The 13693-nt window shown below is 48.9% G+C and overlaps 1 protein-coding gene across 2 annotated transcripts in view; it reads right to left on the bottom strand.

Annotated features, from left to right (window-relative positions):
- COL22A1 (collagen type XXII alpha 1 chain) overlaps positions 1-13693 on the bottom strand; it is a 263198-nt gene that overhangs the window by 242039 nt on the left and 7466 nt on the right. The gene's annotated exons all lie outside the window — the stretch shown is intronic.

Raw genomic sequence — 13693 nt, 5'->3', positions numbered from 1 at the left:
ATTCATCCATCCCTCCCCCCACATCCATCCATTAGCAAATTCGTGTTAAGGACCTGCCAGGCCCCACGTTATCGGCTCCCTAAGGCTATGGCCTGTTACAGTAAGATCATTATTCTGATCATATTTTCTACTTTTAGACATTAATAGGCTGTTTTATTTGTTTAACATGTCACAAGAGGACATCTTTGTACCTAAGTCTTTGCCCCTGTTTAATTATTTTCTTACAGTAGGTTTGTGGGAAAATACTTAGGGTGTCCTATGGGTTTTGAAAGGACCCTGATATGAATTGCCAACCTGCTTTTCAAAAAGGTTGTACCATTTCCGCTGCCTCAAGCAGTGTGGGAGTGTGTGGGGGGGCCCCTCTCACCGCGTACCTGGCAGCACAGACGAAGCATCGTTCCTTTGATCTTTGCTAACCCAGTTGGACAGACAGCGCTTCTTGCTTTCTATGCATTTCTTTGATCCGTGAGGTTTATTAGCTAAATTATTTCCCCTCCTGTATCTTTTATTTTCATGTGGATGGCCATTTCAAAAAGTGTTTGTCATTGCTCACTCCAAGATGCAGGAAAAGGAAACAGCTTATAGGTTTGACCATTGATTGATTCATTCCCAAAGATTTACCAGTGGCCCTCATGTGCCAGGTTCTGAGGGCAGGCAGATGAATGACACCAAACCCTCCCTCACTGACACCTGGGAGACAGGTAAGACACAGGCCAGGGCAAAGTAGGATAGAATGACACCGGTAGAGGGAAATGGGGAGGGTTATGGGAGCATGGGGACAGTAGGGGGATTGCCACGTGACCATTTCAGGAGGAGGTCAGATGACATGTTCCTATATATAGAAAACCCTAAAAATTACAAAAGCTGTTAGAACCAATAAACGAATTCAGCAAAGTTGCAGAATGAAAAGTCAACATTTAAAAATCCATTGCATTTCTGTCCACTAGCAGTGAACAATCCAGAGAAATTAAGAAGGGTAATTCTACTTACGATACATCAAGACATAGCGTAAAATACTTAGGAACAAACTGAACCAAGGGGGTGCAAGACTTGTACACCGAAAACTGCAAATCACTGCTGAAAGAAATTAAAGAAGACCTAAATACATGGAAAGACATCTTCTGTTGTTGCTTAATGATTACAGAGTTTCTGTCTGGGGTGATGAAAATGTTCTGGAAATAGTGCTGATGGTTACACAACATCTGAATGGAATTAATGCTACTGAATCACACACTTAAAATGGTAAATTTTATGTTATTTACTTTTTACCACAATAAACCCAATAAAAGATGTCCATATCCTAATCTCTGTGAATATGTTACATTACATGGCAAGGAAGAATTAAAGTTACAGGTGGAATTAAGATTACTAATCACTTGACCTTAAAATATGGAGGTTAACTTGGAGTATCTGGGCGGGCTCAGTGTAATCACAAGGGTCCTTACAAATGGAAGAGTCTGGGTCAGAACCAGAGTGATGGCAACCTAAGAAAGACTGGATTGGCCATTGTTGGCTTTGAAGATGGAGGAAGGGACCACAGGCTAAGGAATGCAGGTGACTTCTAGAAGCTGGACAAGGCAAGGAAAGGGATTCTCCCCTATGGACTTCTAAGGGAACAACCCTGCCAACCCCTTGATTTTAGCCCAGTGAGACCCATTTTGGAATTCAATTCAATTGAGAACTTTACGATAATAAATCTGTGTTGTTCTAAGCCACTAAGTCTGGGGTGATTTGTCATAGCATCCACAGAATACTGAATGGTGATGAGAGTTGAGGGGAATGGAGGACCCAGTGGATGCTAGGGGCATGGTGAGTGGTCCCTCCTGGCAATCTCCCACCCACCCCCCCCTTCTCTTCGCCTGCCTCCTACAAATGTATGTTCAGGCCCTTTTCTCTGGACTAAATTATGTCCCCCAAATTCATATGTTGAAACCCTATCCCTCAGTGTGATGGCATTTGGTGGTGGGGCCTTTGGGGGGTGATCAGGTTTAGATGAGGTCATGAGAGTGTGGCCCCGTAATGGGATTAGTGCCCTTGTAAGAAGAAGAGGGACTTCCCTGGTGGTCCAGTGGTTAAGACTCTGCACTCCCAATGCAGGGGGTCCGGGTTCGACCCCTGGTCAGGGAACTAGATCCCACATGCGTGTCACACGAAAGAGCCCGCATACCACAACTAAAGAGCCGGTGCAGCCAAATAAATAAATAAATATTTTTAAAAAATGAAGAAGAAGAGATGTCAGGAGCTCCTCCCTCTACTGAAGGCGGACCGGTTGGCCTGACCGCAGAAACAGGCAGCGGATTCTGTAATAGCCCAGGAGCATCCCCACACCTGGGCCGAGGCCGACCCAACCCCACATCCCGGGCGGCAGCAGAGCACGCTCAGCCCTCTCGCATCTCCATCACCCACCAGCGCCAAAAAGACAGAAGCAGCTTCCGTCGGTTCTAGTGCAGATGGGGGCAGAGCTCGCCGGGTGGTCAGGAGGGTGGAGCCTCAAACCAGAGTGCCTGGTGGTACAAATCCCGGTCATTCACCAGCTCATTCATTCAGCTCATTCATTCATTCTGCGACCTCAGAGAGACACCTAATCTCTCTGTGCCTTAACGTCCTCACTTGAGGAGCGGAGAGAATAACAAAACCTACCATAGCGGGTTGTCGCGAGGGGGTCATTGTAGAGATTAAATAATATCAATAAAACTGCAGGTAAAGCCTTAGCCCAACCTTAAGGCCACATCACTGACGTGAGCCAGAGCTGGCACTCCAACCCATACCTGCTTCCTCAGCCCACCCGCCGCCCAAGGGTGCCTGGTACCTGGGGTAAAACCCGGCGTCACTGGAGGGCCTCTACATTGCAGACGCCACACATCCCATCTCTATAACAACCCCGCCAGCAAGTTGGGGCCGAGAAGGGGGGAGGTGCCCGCAGCACACCCTGCTGGTGAAGGGCAGAGCTGCGTGTGAAAGCAGATCCACGGGACTCAGAAACATTCTTAATTGGAAGCTCCTGCCCCCCCGAAAAAAGCAGGTGTGGTCTCTTGCTTAACTGGAAGCTCCCCTAGGGCCAGTCTGTGCCCACCACTGTCCCAGTGAATATTTGCGGAGTTGAAAATCCACAGTCCTGATGTCAGGTTCTCCAGAGAAAAGGCTGGGGAAACACGTGTGTGCCGTGAGCCAAGCAACTTTTAGCAACATCTTCTCTGCAAGTCAGTACCGCTGGCGCCACCCTCCTGAAAATGAACCTGGGATCAGGGAGCACAGACAACTCCGCTAGGCACCTAGGCCAGCAAAGATGGAGCTGGACCTGCCATCAGGCCTGAATGATGCCAAAGTTCACGCTCTTTCCAGCACTAACCTTTAACACATATCGCATGCTTACGAAGCTCCAGGAGCTATTCCCAGGGCTTTATACATAATAACTCATTTAATCTGAAAGACAGGTATCATGAGACCCATTTTACAGGGTAAGAAACTGAGGCACAAAGGGCTTAGGAAACTGCTCGTGACCTCACACCTAGTAGCCGGGATTCAGCCCCAGGTAATCACAGGCCCACACTTGTAATCAAACAACAACATGGCTTCTTGGGAATCTGGCTGGAGCAACACTTATTTCTTAAGCACAGAAACAACATGGGAAACAAGCAAAGGATATAGTCAAAAACCAAGCCATGCATCCCCCAGAGGAAAGAGAATGGCCTTCTTCACCCGTTGGTGTGATGGATTCCATTAAGTGATTTTCAAACTTTGAACCAGCCTTGCATACCTGGATCCCTCCTACTTGGCCGTGGCCTAGAATTCTTTTTACGCATTGTCTTATTTGATTCGCTAATATTTTGTTGAGGGTTTTTGCATTTTTGTTCATGAGAGATATTGGTCAGTCATTTTCTTTTCTCGGAATGCCTTTGTTTGATTTGGGATTAGGGTGATGCTGGCATCACAGCATGAGATAGGAAATGTTCCCTGTGTTTCTACCTTCTGGAAGATATTGTAGAGAAGAGAATAACTGGAGTGTTCATAACAAAATGCCCACTGAGGAGGCAGGCCTGGTATGGAATTCTGTTCGTTAGCCACATAAATGAGCATCCCATCCCCGTAAGATGGGAGGGTCACTACCCCATAGGGGATGCCGTGAGGGTTACACGAAATAACTTCTACAAAGCATGCAGCACAGATGCTGGCCCAGAGCAGGTGCACAGCAAGTGTGAGATCTGTGTCAGTCAGCTTCCCCGCCCACTCCAAACCACCTCAGGCTGCAGTCCCAACAAGCATGGGTACCATGATTCCATTTCTCTCTCACCAGCTCTTTCCAGGGTCTGGCTGCCAAGCTGGCACGAAGCAGGCCACACCCTGTCCCTGGAGGCACGGCTCTGCCATTAGTCTCCAAAAGTCCAGCAATTAATTTACTGAGCTGAGTTCCTTCCACAAGCCGGCCCATCGCCATAGTAACCAGCCTTCCCTATTCAGGGACTCCGAGGTAGGGGAGAAAAGACACCGAGCAGAAAGCAATTTAGAGGGAGGAAATGAGATTTGGCACATTGCGAGGGCAGCCTGGGCAGAGTGCGAGCTCTGTCTGCTTCAGAGGGTCTGGCCGCTGCCCACTGGGGGTGGGGACTGCGTGGAATGAGGCACCACTGATGTGTTGCTGCGGCGACGGGCGATGCTCTGGGCAGGAATCTGGGGGAGACATAAAAGCCTGGTGTGCTGTGTCCAGGCCACTGAGCTGGGTCCTTCTGAGCCTCTGCTGGGCTGTCTGTAAGGCAAACTGCACTTGCTGGTCAAGAGGGGCAGAGGGAGCTGGGCAGCTCCTGTCTCTACGGAAGCTCTAGAGCCCAGCTGCCTGGGAAGTGCTGCAGAGCCCACCTCCTGGATTCAAACCCCTGCCCCGCGTGACCTGGAACAAGCCCTCTTCGGTCACCAAACAGACCGAGCACCTTCTGTACCCAGGTCCCACGCAGACGTTGACTGCTCCCGGGGTGGCTGGCTCAACGATGAAGCTTCTATATCAGAACCCCTGTGTTCAAAGTCCAGTTCTGCCTGTGACTCGCTGTGTAAACCAGGGGAAGTCACTTAACCTCTCTGGACCTCAGCCCTTTCACGTACGAGTGGGGATAACATCTACGTCACTGGCTATTGGGAGAATTAAACACATCGCTACATGTAAAAAAGCTTAGAACACTGTCTGATCACAGCGGGCCTTAAGGCATACTATTTTTGTGATTTTCCAATCCTCTGTTTCCTCACCTATAAAATGGGAACAATAGTCCCTACTTCATAGATCTGTGGGAGAGACTACGTGAGACAATGGGAGTGATAATCCTTTACAAAGTAAAACGTTGACCATTATTGCCATTATCAACATCAAGGGGACAATTGTCAGTTTGAGCTACTCAGAGAACTCAGCTGATGTTGACTGCATAGGGGTACCACGGCCTTCATTGTTTTATTCCCTAATTCAATCATGCCCTGAATGCATGTCAAGTACTTACTAAGTGCCAGGCACATGGACTAGGACACTTTGTCCAAGGAGCTTGAGACCTAATGGTGGAGACAGACAAGCAAGTAGATGCTTACATTTCCATGTGGTCAGTGTTCTGATAGAGGGAAGGACTTGACTCAAGCCTGACAATCAGGGAAGGCTTCCTGGAGGAGGGAACGCCTGATCCGAGCCGGGAAAGATGGGTGGAGAGGAGGCTGGGGGACAAGAGTTGCCTTCACCAGGAGCAGCCTGCCTCCCTTCCAGTATCACTGTGGGATGAGCAAAAAATAAATTATTTAGAGAAGGAGGTGAAAGGAATGGTGAAAATTCAGGCTGGAGCAGAAGGCAGGAATTCACGTTAATAAAGGCAGTTGAGGGACTTGTACAGTGACCCAGGAAAAGGGGTCAGATTTTGCCCCTGAGGCCAGTGGATGTCCTCATGCATGGGAGTGGTCTATACTGATGCGATTTAGAAAACCCTGTTGAGAAGGATGGATGGAGTAGAGGGACCAATGAGAAGGTTAGTGCAACATCCAGAAAGAGATGCTGACAACCTTTCCTAAGACAGTAGCAGGTCAAGTGGTCCAGCTGCAGACTCCGTGACACCAGGGGACTGGCAGGAAGCGGAGGGACAGAGGGAGGAGAGAGTCTGGCAGGAAGCCCAGATTTCCAGTTTGAGCATCTGGGAGCCAGTCACTGAGTGGAGTGGGGATGGTGAGCTCGGGCAGGTCATAGTGAGTGAGTCTGAGACACCTGGAAGAGAGCCAGGTGGAGAAGTCAAAGACAGACAGACATCTGGGTTTAGAGCTCCTAAGAGAAATTGGGGCTGGAGGTCCCCCTGGAAAAGTGAAGAGGGAGTGGAGGACAGAGCCCTGAGGGGAAGCAGTGTGTAGCCAGAGTCGGGGCAAGGAGAGAAGTCAAGGGTCCCCCTTGACATATTGGGGTCGGCCTCACTTTCAATTACTACCCCTTAGTCATAGAAGTGCGCATGCTGTAGTACTTCTGTACCTTTGGTTTCTTCCCCTGATCCAGTGTTTTCCTGTGACTTTTACGGTGGAGAATTCTCTGAGGTATACGTTTAGCTAAAAATGAACAAACAAAACCTTCAAGAGATTAAAACGATAAGCCACAGAGCAGGAGAAAATATTTGCAAAAGATACAGCTGATAAAGAACTGTCATCCAAAATACACCATAAACTCTTAAAACTCAACAATAAGAAAACAAATAACCTGATTTTTAAAATGGGCCTATCATCTCAACAGACATCTCGCCAAAGAAGATACACAGATGGAAAATAAGCATATGAAAAGATGCTCCACATCACCTGTCATCAGGGAAACGCAAATTAAAACAGCAACGAGATACCACGACACCCCTATGAGAATGGCCAAAATCCAGAACACTGACACCACCAAATGCTGGTGAGGGTGTGGAGCAACAGGAACTCTCATTCATTGCTGGTGGGAACGCAGGATGGTGCAGCCACTTTGGAAGATAGTTTGGTGCTTTCTTACAAAACTAAACATATTCTTACCATAGGATCCAGCAATCACGCTCCTTGGTATTTATCTAAAGGAGTTGAAAACTTATGTCCACACAAAAAACCTGCACGTGGATGTTTATAGTGCCTTTATGCATAATTGCCAAAACTTAGAAGCAACCAAGATATTCTTCAGGAGGTGAATCAAGAAACTGTGGAATGGAATACACATTCCATTGTATGTATGTATGTATTCCATACAATGGAATATTATTCAGTGCTAAAAAGAAATGAGCTATATCAAACCATGAAAAGACATGGAGGAGCCTTAAATGCATATTATTAAGTGAAAGAAGCCAATCTGAAAAGGCTACATACAGTATGATTCCAACTATCTGACATTCTGGAAAAGGCAAAACTATGGAGACAAGAAAAAGTTCCGTGCTTTCCAGGAGTGTGAGGGGAGGGAGGGATGAACAGGAAGAGCACAGAGGGTTTTTAGGGCAGTGAAAATACATGTCCAAACCCACAGAATGGCAGCTGATCCAGCAGGCTGTGTGGTAACAGATATGGTGAACATACAAAGGCACAAATGATATAAATGGTAGCCAGAACCATGCTGTGGTTTCATCTGAATGGTTTTCTCTCTTCAGAGCAAGCTGACAAAATGGTTATTACAACTGAGGAATCTCAAGTTCAGGAAGGTTAAGAAACATGTCCCAAATCATACACCCAGGAAGTTATAGAACTGGAGTTTAGTCCTAGGCCACTACCATCCTAAATCCTGCATCCTTTTAACTTAACCACAGAGGACTGGTCTCTGTCCTCTATAGAATGGAAGAACTTGCTTGGGTGTCTCACAGAAGAGGAGGGAAGAAAAGAGCTCGGGCCTTTAGGAGCCTTTGGTCCTAATAACCAGGAAGAACACCCATCCAGTCCTCACGTCCTCTCCATTCAGACGTCACAGATTTAAATGGAATCAACTTAAGCCCCGCGCTGCCAAAACGCAGGATTAACTTGATTGAAGGAGATGGAAATATCGAGTGAGAAATGTGTTTTCCTAACCTCCTTCTGCATGCTATGGAATTCAAAAATATTTCCTATCAGTTCTTTTTTTTCCCTTAGAAGAGGCCAGATGCCAGTCGTGTTTCTCTGCCAGTTGCTAAAAACTGTGAATGAAACTCAAGCCCTATCTCCTCTTGAAACAAAGGAGATTTCTTAAACTGGCCCCCAAAAGGACCTGAAAGGCCCATCGTCCTCCTGAAGCCATTGCCCGCTCCTTCACCCTTCCCCACGGCCTGATTAACTAATCCAACATTTATCCATCGAGTCCCAGACTAGACAGCAGGCGTTGTTTTAATCACTGGGTGCGGCGACATCTCTGCCTCCTTGGAGCTGACTTTCTAGGGAGGGAAGAGAGAAACTAAACCAAGAAACGAACAAATACCCACGTGGTTTCCGAAAGTAATAATTGATTTGAACACAACAGGGTTATAGGATAGAAGGGGACGTGGTGGGCAGGACAGTTTCTACACTTTGTACAAGGAAAGTCTCTGCTGAGTTGGGGACATCTGAACCGAGATCTGACGAATGAGATGGAGCCGGCCACTCAGAAAGACGGGTGGGGGGAGGAGGAAAAGGCCTCTATCAAGTCTCGGATTTCTGCCACCGACAGCCTTGGGAGTGGCCTCCAGACCTCAGGCCGGCCCCTGACCTCAGCATCTGCAAGTCCTCCTAAGAACCAAATGAGGCTCCCGACGCACAAATGTGATCTTTAGCCTCGTGGGTGCAGTGGCCCCTCGCTGCCTGTGACAGAGCACAGGGTCCTCGTCACAGACCTTCCGGCACCGGCTGGTACCCACCTCTCCGGCCTCCCCTCTGTCACCTGCTTGCATGTCTGCTTGGCCCTCTGTGAACAGGGGAGAAGACAGTGGGAGAGCTGCCAGTGCCGGGGCAGGGGAGGGGCACTCCCAGGACGCCGCGTGGCGAGGATGAGGGAGTTTCCCATGAGTCAAACGAACATCACAAAAGGAAGCTGGGTTTGGGTTATTGGGCTGGCACCCAACCAAGAGAGCTGTTTGCACAACAAGGAGACTCCAGCGGGTACGCAGCCACAGAGGGCACTGCCGGGGCAGACGTGGAAGGGGCAGGGGAGAGATCTCCCAGGGTGGGGGGGCTCCAAGCTGAGGAGGTGCCATTAGAGAACCACCACTTGGGTACCTGAAACACAGTGAAGCGTGGGTGGCAAGGACAGCCAGGAAAGGGCTCCGCTGCAGCCACTGAAGTAGGGCCTGCTGCCCCCCAACCTCCCCCTTCATCTTCACCCCGACCCTCCAGAGACAGAGGAAGAAGGAGCGAGAGAGCCCACTGCCCCCTTCCCCACTCAGGTCCCTCTGGACAATGCTTAGCCTCAGCGTTGACGGGAGGGCAAAGAGCTTTAATGTGAATACAGGATGAAACTCTGTGAATGTGAATACAGGATGTGAATACAGGATGAAACTGTGAATACAGGGTGAAACTCTGTGAATTTCATAATGTGAATGTGAACGTGAATACAGGATGAAACTCTGTGAATGTGAATACAGGATGAAACTCTGACACTGGAACAGACTGGACTAGCCCTTGCAGCCCCTGAAAGTGAACAAATAGTTGTGTGATTTGGTCAAGATTGGTTACGGGACAAGACAAGGGGTGTTGACCTAACGGGGCTGGAAGCATGGATGGGGAAACATAAAACCGTTCCACGCTCCTGAGCTGTCGGGCGTCAGATGTCCGGGTGGCTACCTGAGCATTACTGCTATTAATCACCCCCTGCGTGTGACTGTCAGGCCTGACGGGGGAATAAGAAACATGTTCCCTACCGCTAATCCACTCAAGGCTGGTGGCCCTCCCAGTCAGAACGGATGTGTGCGTGAACCCAATGAAGATTCACCAAACATCAATCACACAGCAGGTGCAGAGTCAGAATATTTATCTTCTCAGCCACAAGGAATCCCCACGGTGGCCTGATGTGCTCAGAGTTACTGCTCCCTTTCACGGACTGGAAACCCGAGGCCAGGGCATCGCGCAAGGCCATGCGGTTATAAAGTGGCGGAGGCTGATTTGCAGCGACATGGATGGGCCTAGAGATGATCATGCTAAGTGAAGTAAGCAGGACAGAGAAAGACAAATACCGTATGATATCGCTTATATGTGGAATCTAAAAACATGATACAAATGAACCTAATTACAAAACAGAAATGGACTCACAGACATAGAAAACAAACTTATGGTTCCCAAAGGGGAAGGGTGGGGGGGAGGGATAGATTGGGAGGTTGGGATTAACATATACACATCCTACCATATATAAAATAGATAATCAACAAGTTATATACATAACTGAGACACTTTGCTGTACCCCTGAAACTAACACAACACTGTAAATCAACTATACTTCAAGTTAAAAATCCAAATAAATAAATAAATAAAATGGCAGAGGCTGGATTCACTTTCTGGGCCACCCAACTCCTGGGGTTGCTGGCTGCCTCCTAAAGGGAAGCAGGGTGTAAGTGCAAACAGGAGTCTAGGACAGACTGTGGGCCCTTGAATGTCAGTTGTCTGAGTTCTGTGCTTCAAGTAACATGTAGCAAAACACTCCTCAATTTTGAATCATATGTGAGTTCCACAAAGGTGGAGACTAATGAGCTTTTCGTGGAGTTGGGAGCGAAGGGCCGTATAACTTGGGCCCGTGTGGATCCCAGAAATGGAGACCCTGTCTGTGTGGTCCCCTCTGAGTCCCCGCACACCAGTAAGAGTCTCCTGCCTGGTCCCACTGTTGCCTACGCCTTCCAAGACTCCCTTTTCCAGGCAGAAGAATCCGTATCTTGTTTTGGTGAGAAGGTCTCTCCTACCCTTGGTCAATGTGGTTCACGTGAGGGGACCCCATGGCCCGGCGAGTGGGGTGGTGGGTGGTAGGAGACCAGACCAGGCCAACTTGGACTCCACATCCCTACTAGATACTGGAATTTGACAAGAGACAAGCATATAATCCAAGCTGGGCCTATTAGGGCCATCCCTGGGAACTCTGCTGGAGTTTCGGGGAAGAGAGGTGCATTTCTGGGGAGTCGCTAAGTTTGGAGATGCGGAAGGCCGTTTGTCATGACATGGGGGGATCCTGATGGAGAAGAAGGCCACCCATTGAGGGGAACGAGACAAGCTTTGTCACTCGAGCACCTTAGCCCCATGTTGCCCAAAGTCCAGAAAGCACCCAGAGCTTTTGTGTTAGGGATAAATATTTCCCCAGCCCCATTTTCTAAACCTAAGCCAATCTGAGCTGGGATTCTTTCATTTGCAAACCACAGGCAGGCCTTGTACTTTACAAGGCTACAGCTCCATCTCTGGAGCTCACCCAGCCTCTCCCACGTGGTCCCTGGTTCCTTACTCTCCTTCCTTGTTCTGTATCTTGTCTCCTCTTCCTCTCCTTTCTTCTTTGATTGACAACTCAGCTTAGACTGGCTTTCCCAGAATCACCCTGCCCCCGCTCCCCTTCCAAGGGCTGACTTCCAAAATCCATCCAGATACCCCAAGCCTGCACCCTTCCTGGGCCAAGGGGGCGGTGGCACAGACAGGGGGGCCCCCTCCCTTTAGACAGCCCCGCCACCTGCACCAGAAAACGCTCATTGCCCTGCATTGTTCTATGAGTCTATGCAGACATCTGAGAGCTGTCATAACCCCATTCATATTTCTTTCATTTTCAGTATTGAATTCTTCCTGATTTTGTTCTTCTTTCTTTTCTCCCCCGTCCCCCGACCCCAAATAGACTGTCTCAGTTCATTTCACAAGAGACGGTCTCAGATTACAGGGTCCTGAGGACACAGAAAGATATTTCTGTTTAACATATTTTGAGTAGCGTCTGGTCCGATGAAGCAATGCATATAAATAGTGCCAGAGCACCCACACTGATTTGGGAGGTGCCGACCCAGAAAGGCTCCCCTTTTCCTGGGGGAGGATAATAAAGAGCCATAAGCAGCGCCTCCCCCGTGAGATTTGAGACAGGACAGTAGACGGAGCGCCGTGGGCCAGACGGGCTGTAGTCTGGCTCCTGTCCTCAGCACTGTGTGATCTCAGCTACTGTCTCTGAGCTTCAGCGCCTCGTCTGTAACAAGGGGATTAACCCAGCCTCACCAGCTGGTTGCAAGGATTAGGGTCCCTACCACAGAGGCTGGCTGCCTAGTTAATGGCAGCCATAAAAAGACTTAAAACTTTAAAAAGGTACAAGCGCTCAATTAAAGGAAGTTATCGCTACCAGAGAATCCTTTTCGGCATTTATTTCATACTGGCAGTACTTTCTGTACCACCACATAACCCAGTTCAGAGACCTCTCTATCTGAGAGAGTGGTCCACCCCGAAGCTCCCCCATCACCCCATGCCTGAATCCCCTCTCGGCCCCTCTCATGCTTTCATTTAGGTCTCGGTGTCCCCAGTAACCAGGTGCTGGCAACTCTGCAAAGTGCCAAGTGTATCTCAGAATTCTACACTGTTGGAGCAGGAGGGAGCTTGAGAGATGTTAACCGTCTTCAGATAAGGAAGCTGAAGGAAGGCTCAGGCCCTGGATTCCCCTTCCCAGTCCGAGCAGTTTCACACAGGCAGCCCCCTCGGCGATTGGACCATTTGGACCCCCTACCTTAAGAGACCCTGCAGTCTCAAATCCAAGCTCCCTGCTCAGCCCTGAGGGCACGCACCTCCCAGAAGCCCTGAAGACACTTTCCCTTTTGAGGGTGAGACTCTGACATCTGACATCTGATTGTCAACCCCGTGTGTTATACTCTGTGCGTTTGCAAAGGGCCTTGCTCACCCTGAGCACAGATGTCATCAGAGGAGACAGGTCTGTTCACATCATTTCCCAGCTGAAAGTCTTCTCCTTAGGCCTTTTTCAGTCTGGTACCAATCTCCTTTTCCACGTTCATGGTCTCCACCCACTCCTCACAAACCTAATTCTCCAACCTCAGCGACTTCCCTCTCTTTCTGCAACACCCCAGCATTTTCTTTTCCTAAATCCTAGCCATTGCCTCTGTTGTTACCTCTGAGATGATGTCTTTTCCTTGCCAGGCAGACTCCTACTCATCCTTCAAAACCCAGCGTATGTGCCTTCTCCCCTGTGAAGGCTTCTCTGATTCCCCACTGTCTTCTTCAGGCTCCCACAGACCCTCGGTTTTTCTCACCGCACAGGTGATATTAAAACCGACCTACTTATCCGTCTGTCTTCTCCACGGAGCTCCTCAGACTTAGGGGTTATGTCTCTGGTCTCTCTTCCTCAGCGCCTGGAACAGTGATAGGCACAGAGCAGGCGCTCCTCATATCAGCATAACAATAGGTGAGTGTCTCAACTAACTTAACTCTATATTTAACTTAGGTAATAAAAGGGCGTTCCCTTTTACTTTTTCTAAAAAAACATTTTTAAAAAATAATCTTGCAGCTTCTACTTCCTGAGAACAGAGGAAGCATGTGGGTTATGAGCACAGGAGTTACTGCCTCTGCCTAGTCACAAAGGGTGTTTCTTTTCTTCTAAGAAATCTCCTCAGATCCTACCAGGATCCCGTCGCTCTGCAGGCAGGAGCAGGCAGGAAGGTCAGGGATGCGTGGGGAGGGACCAGGAACGGGGGCCCTGCAGGATGAGTTTTCTTCCCAGGAATCGATTCACAAATGTGCCCGGCACAGCGGGACAAGAGAGATTCACGAGCCATCTCGACCCGGGGCCCCAGTT

This window comes from Balaenoptera borealis (genome assembly GCF_965194805.1).
Source record: "Balaenoptera borealis genome assembly, chromosome: 17".
Lineage (NCBI taxonomy): Eukaryota > Metazoa > Chordata > Mammalia > Artiodactyla > Balaenopteridae > Balaenoptera > Balaenoptera borealis.
This window is presented reverse-complemented; position numbering and strand designations above follow the sequence as displayed.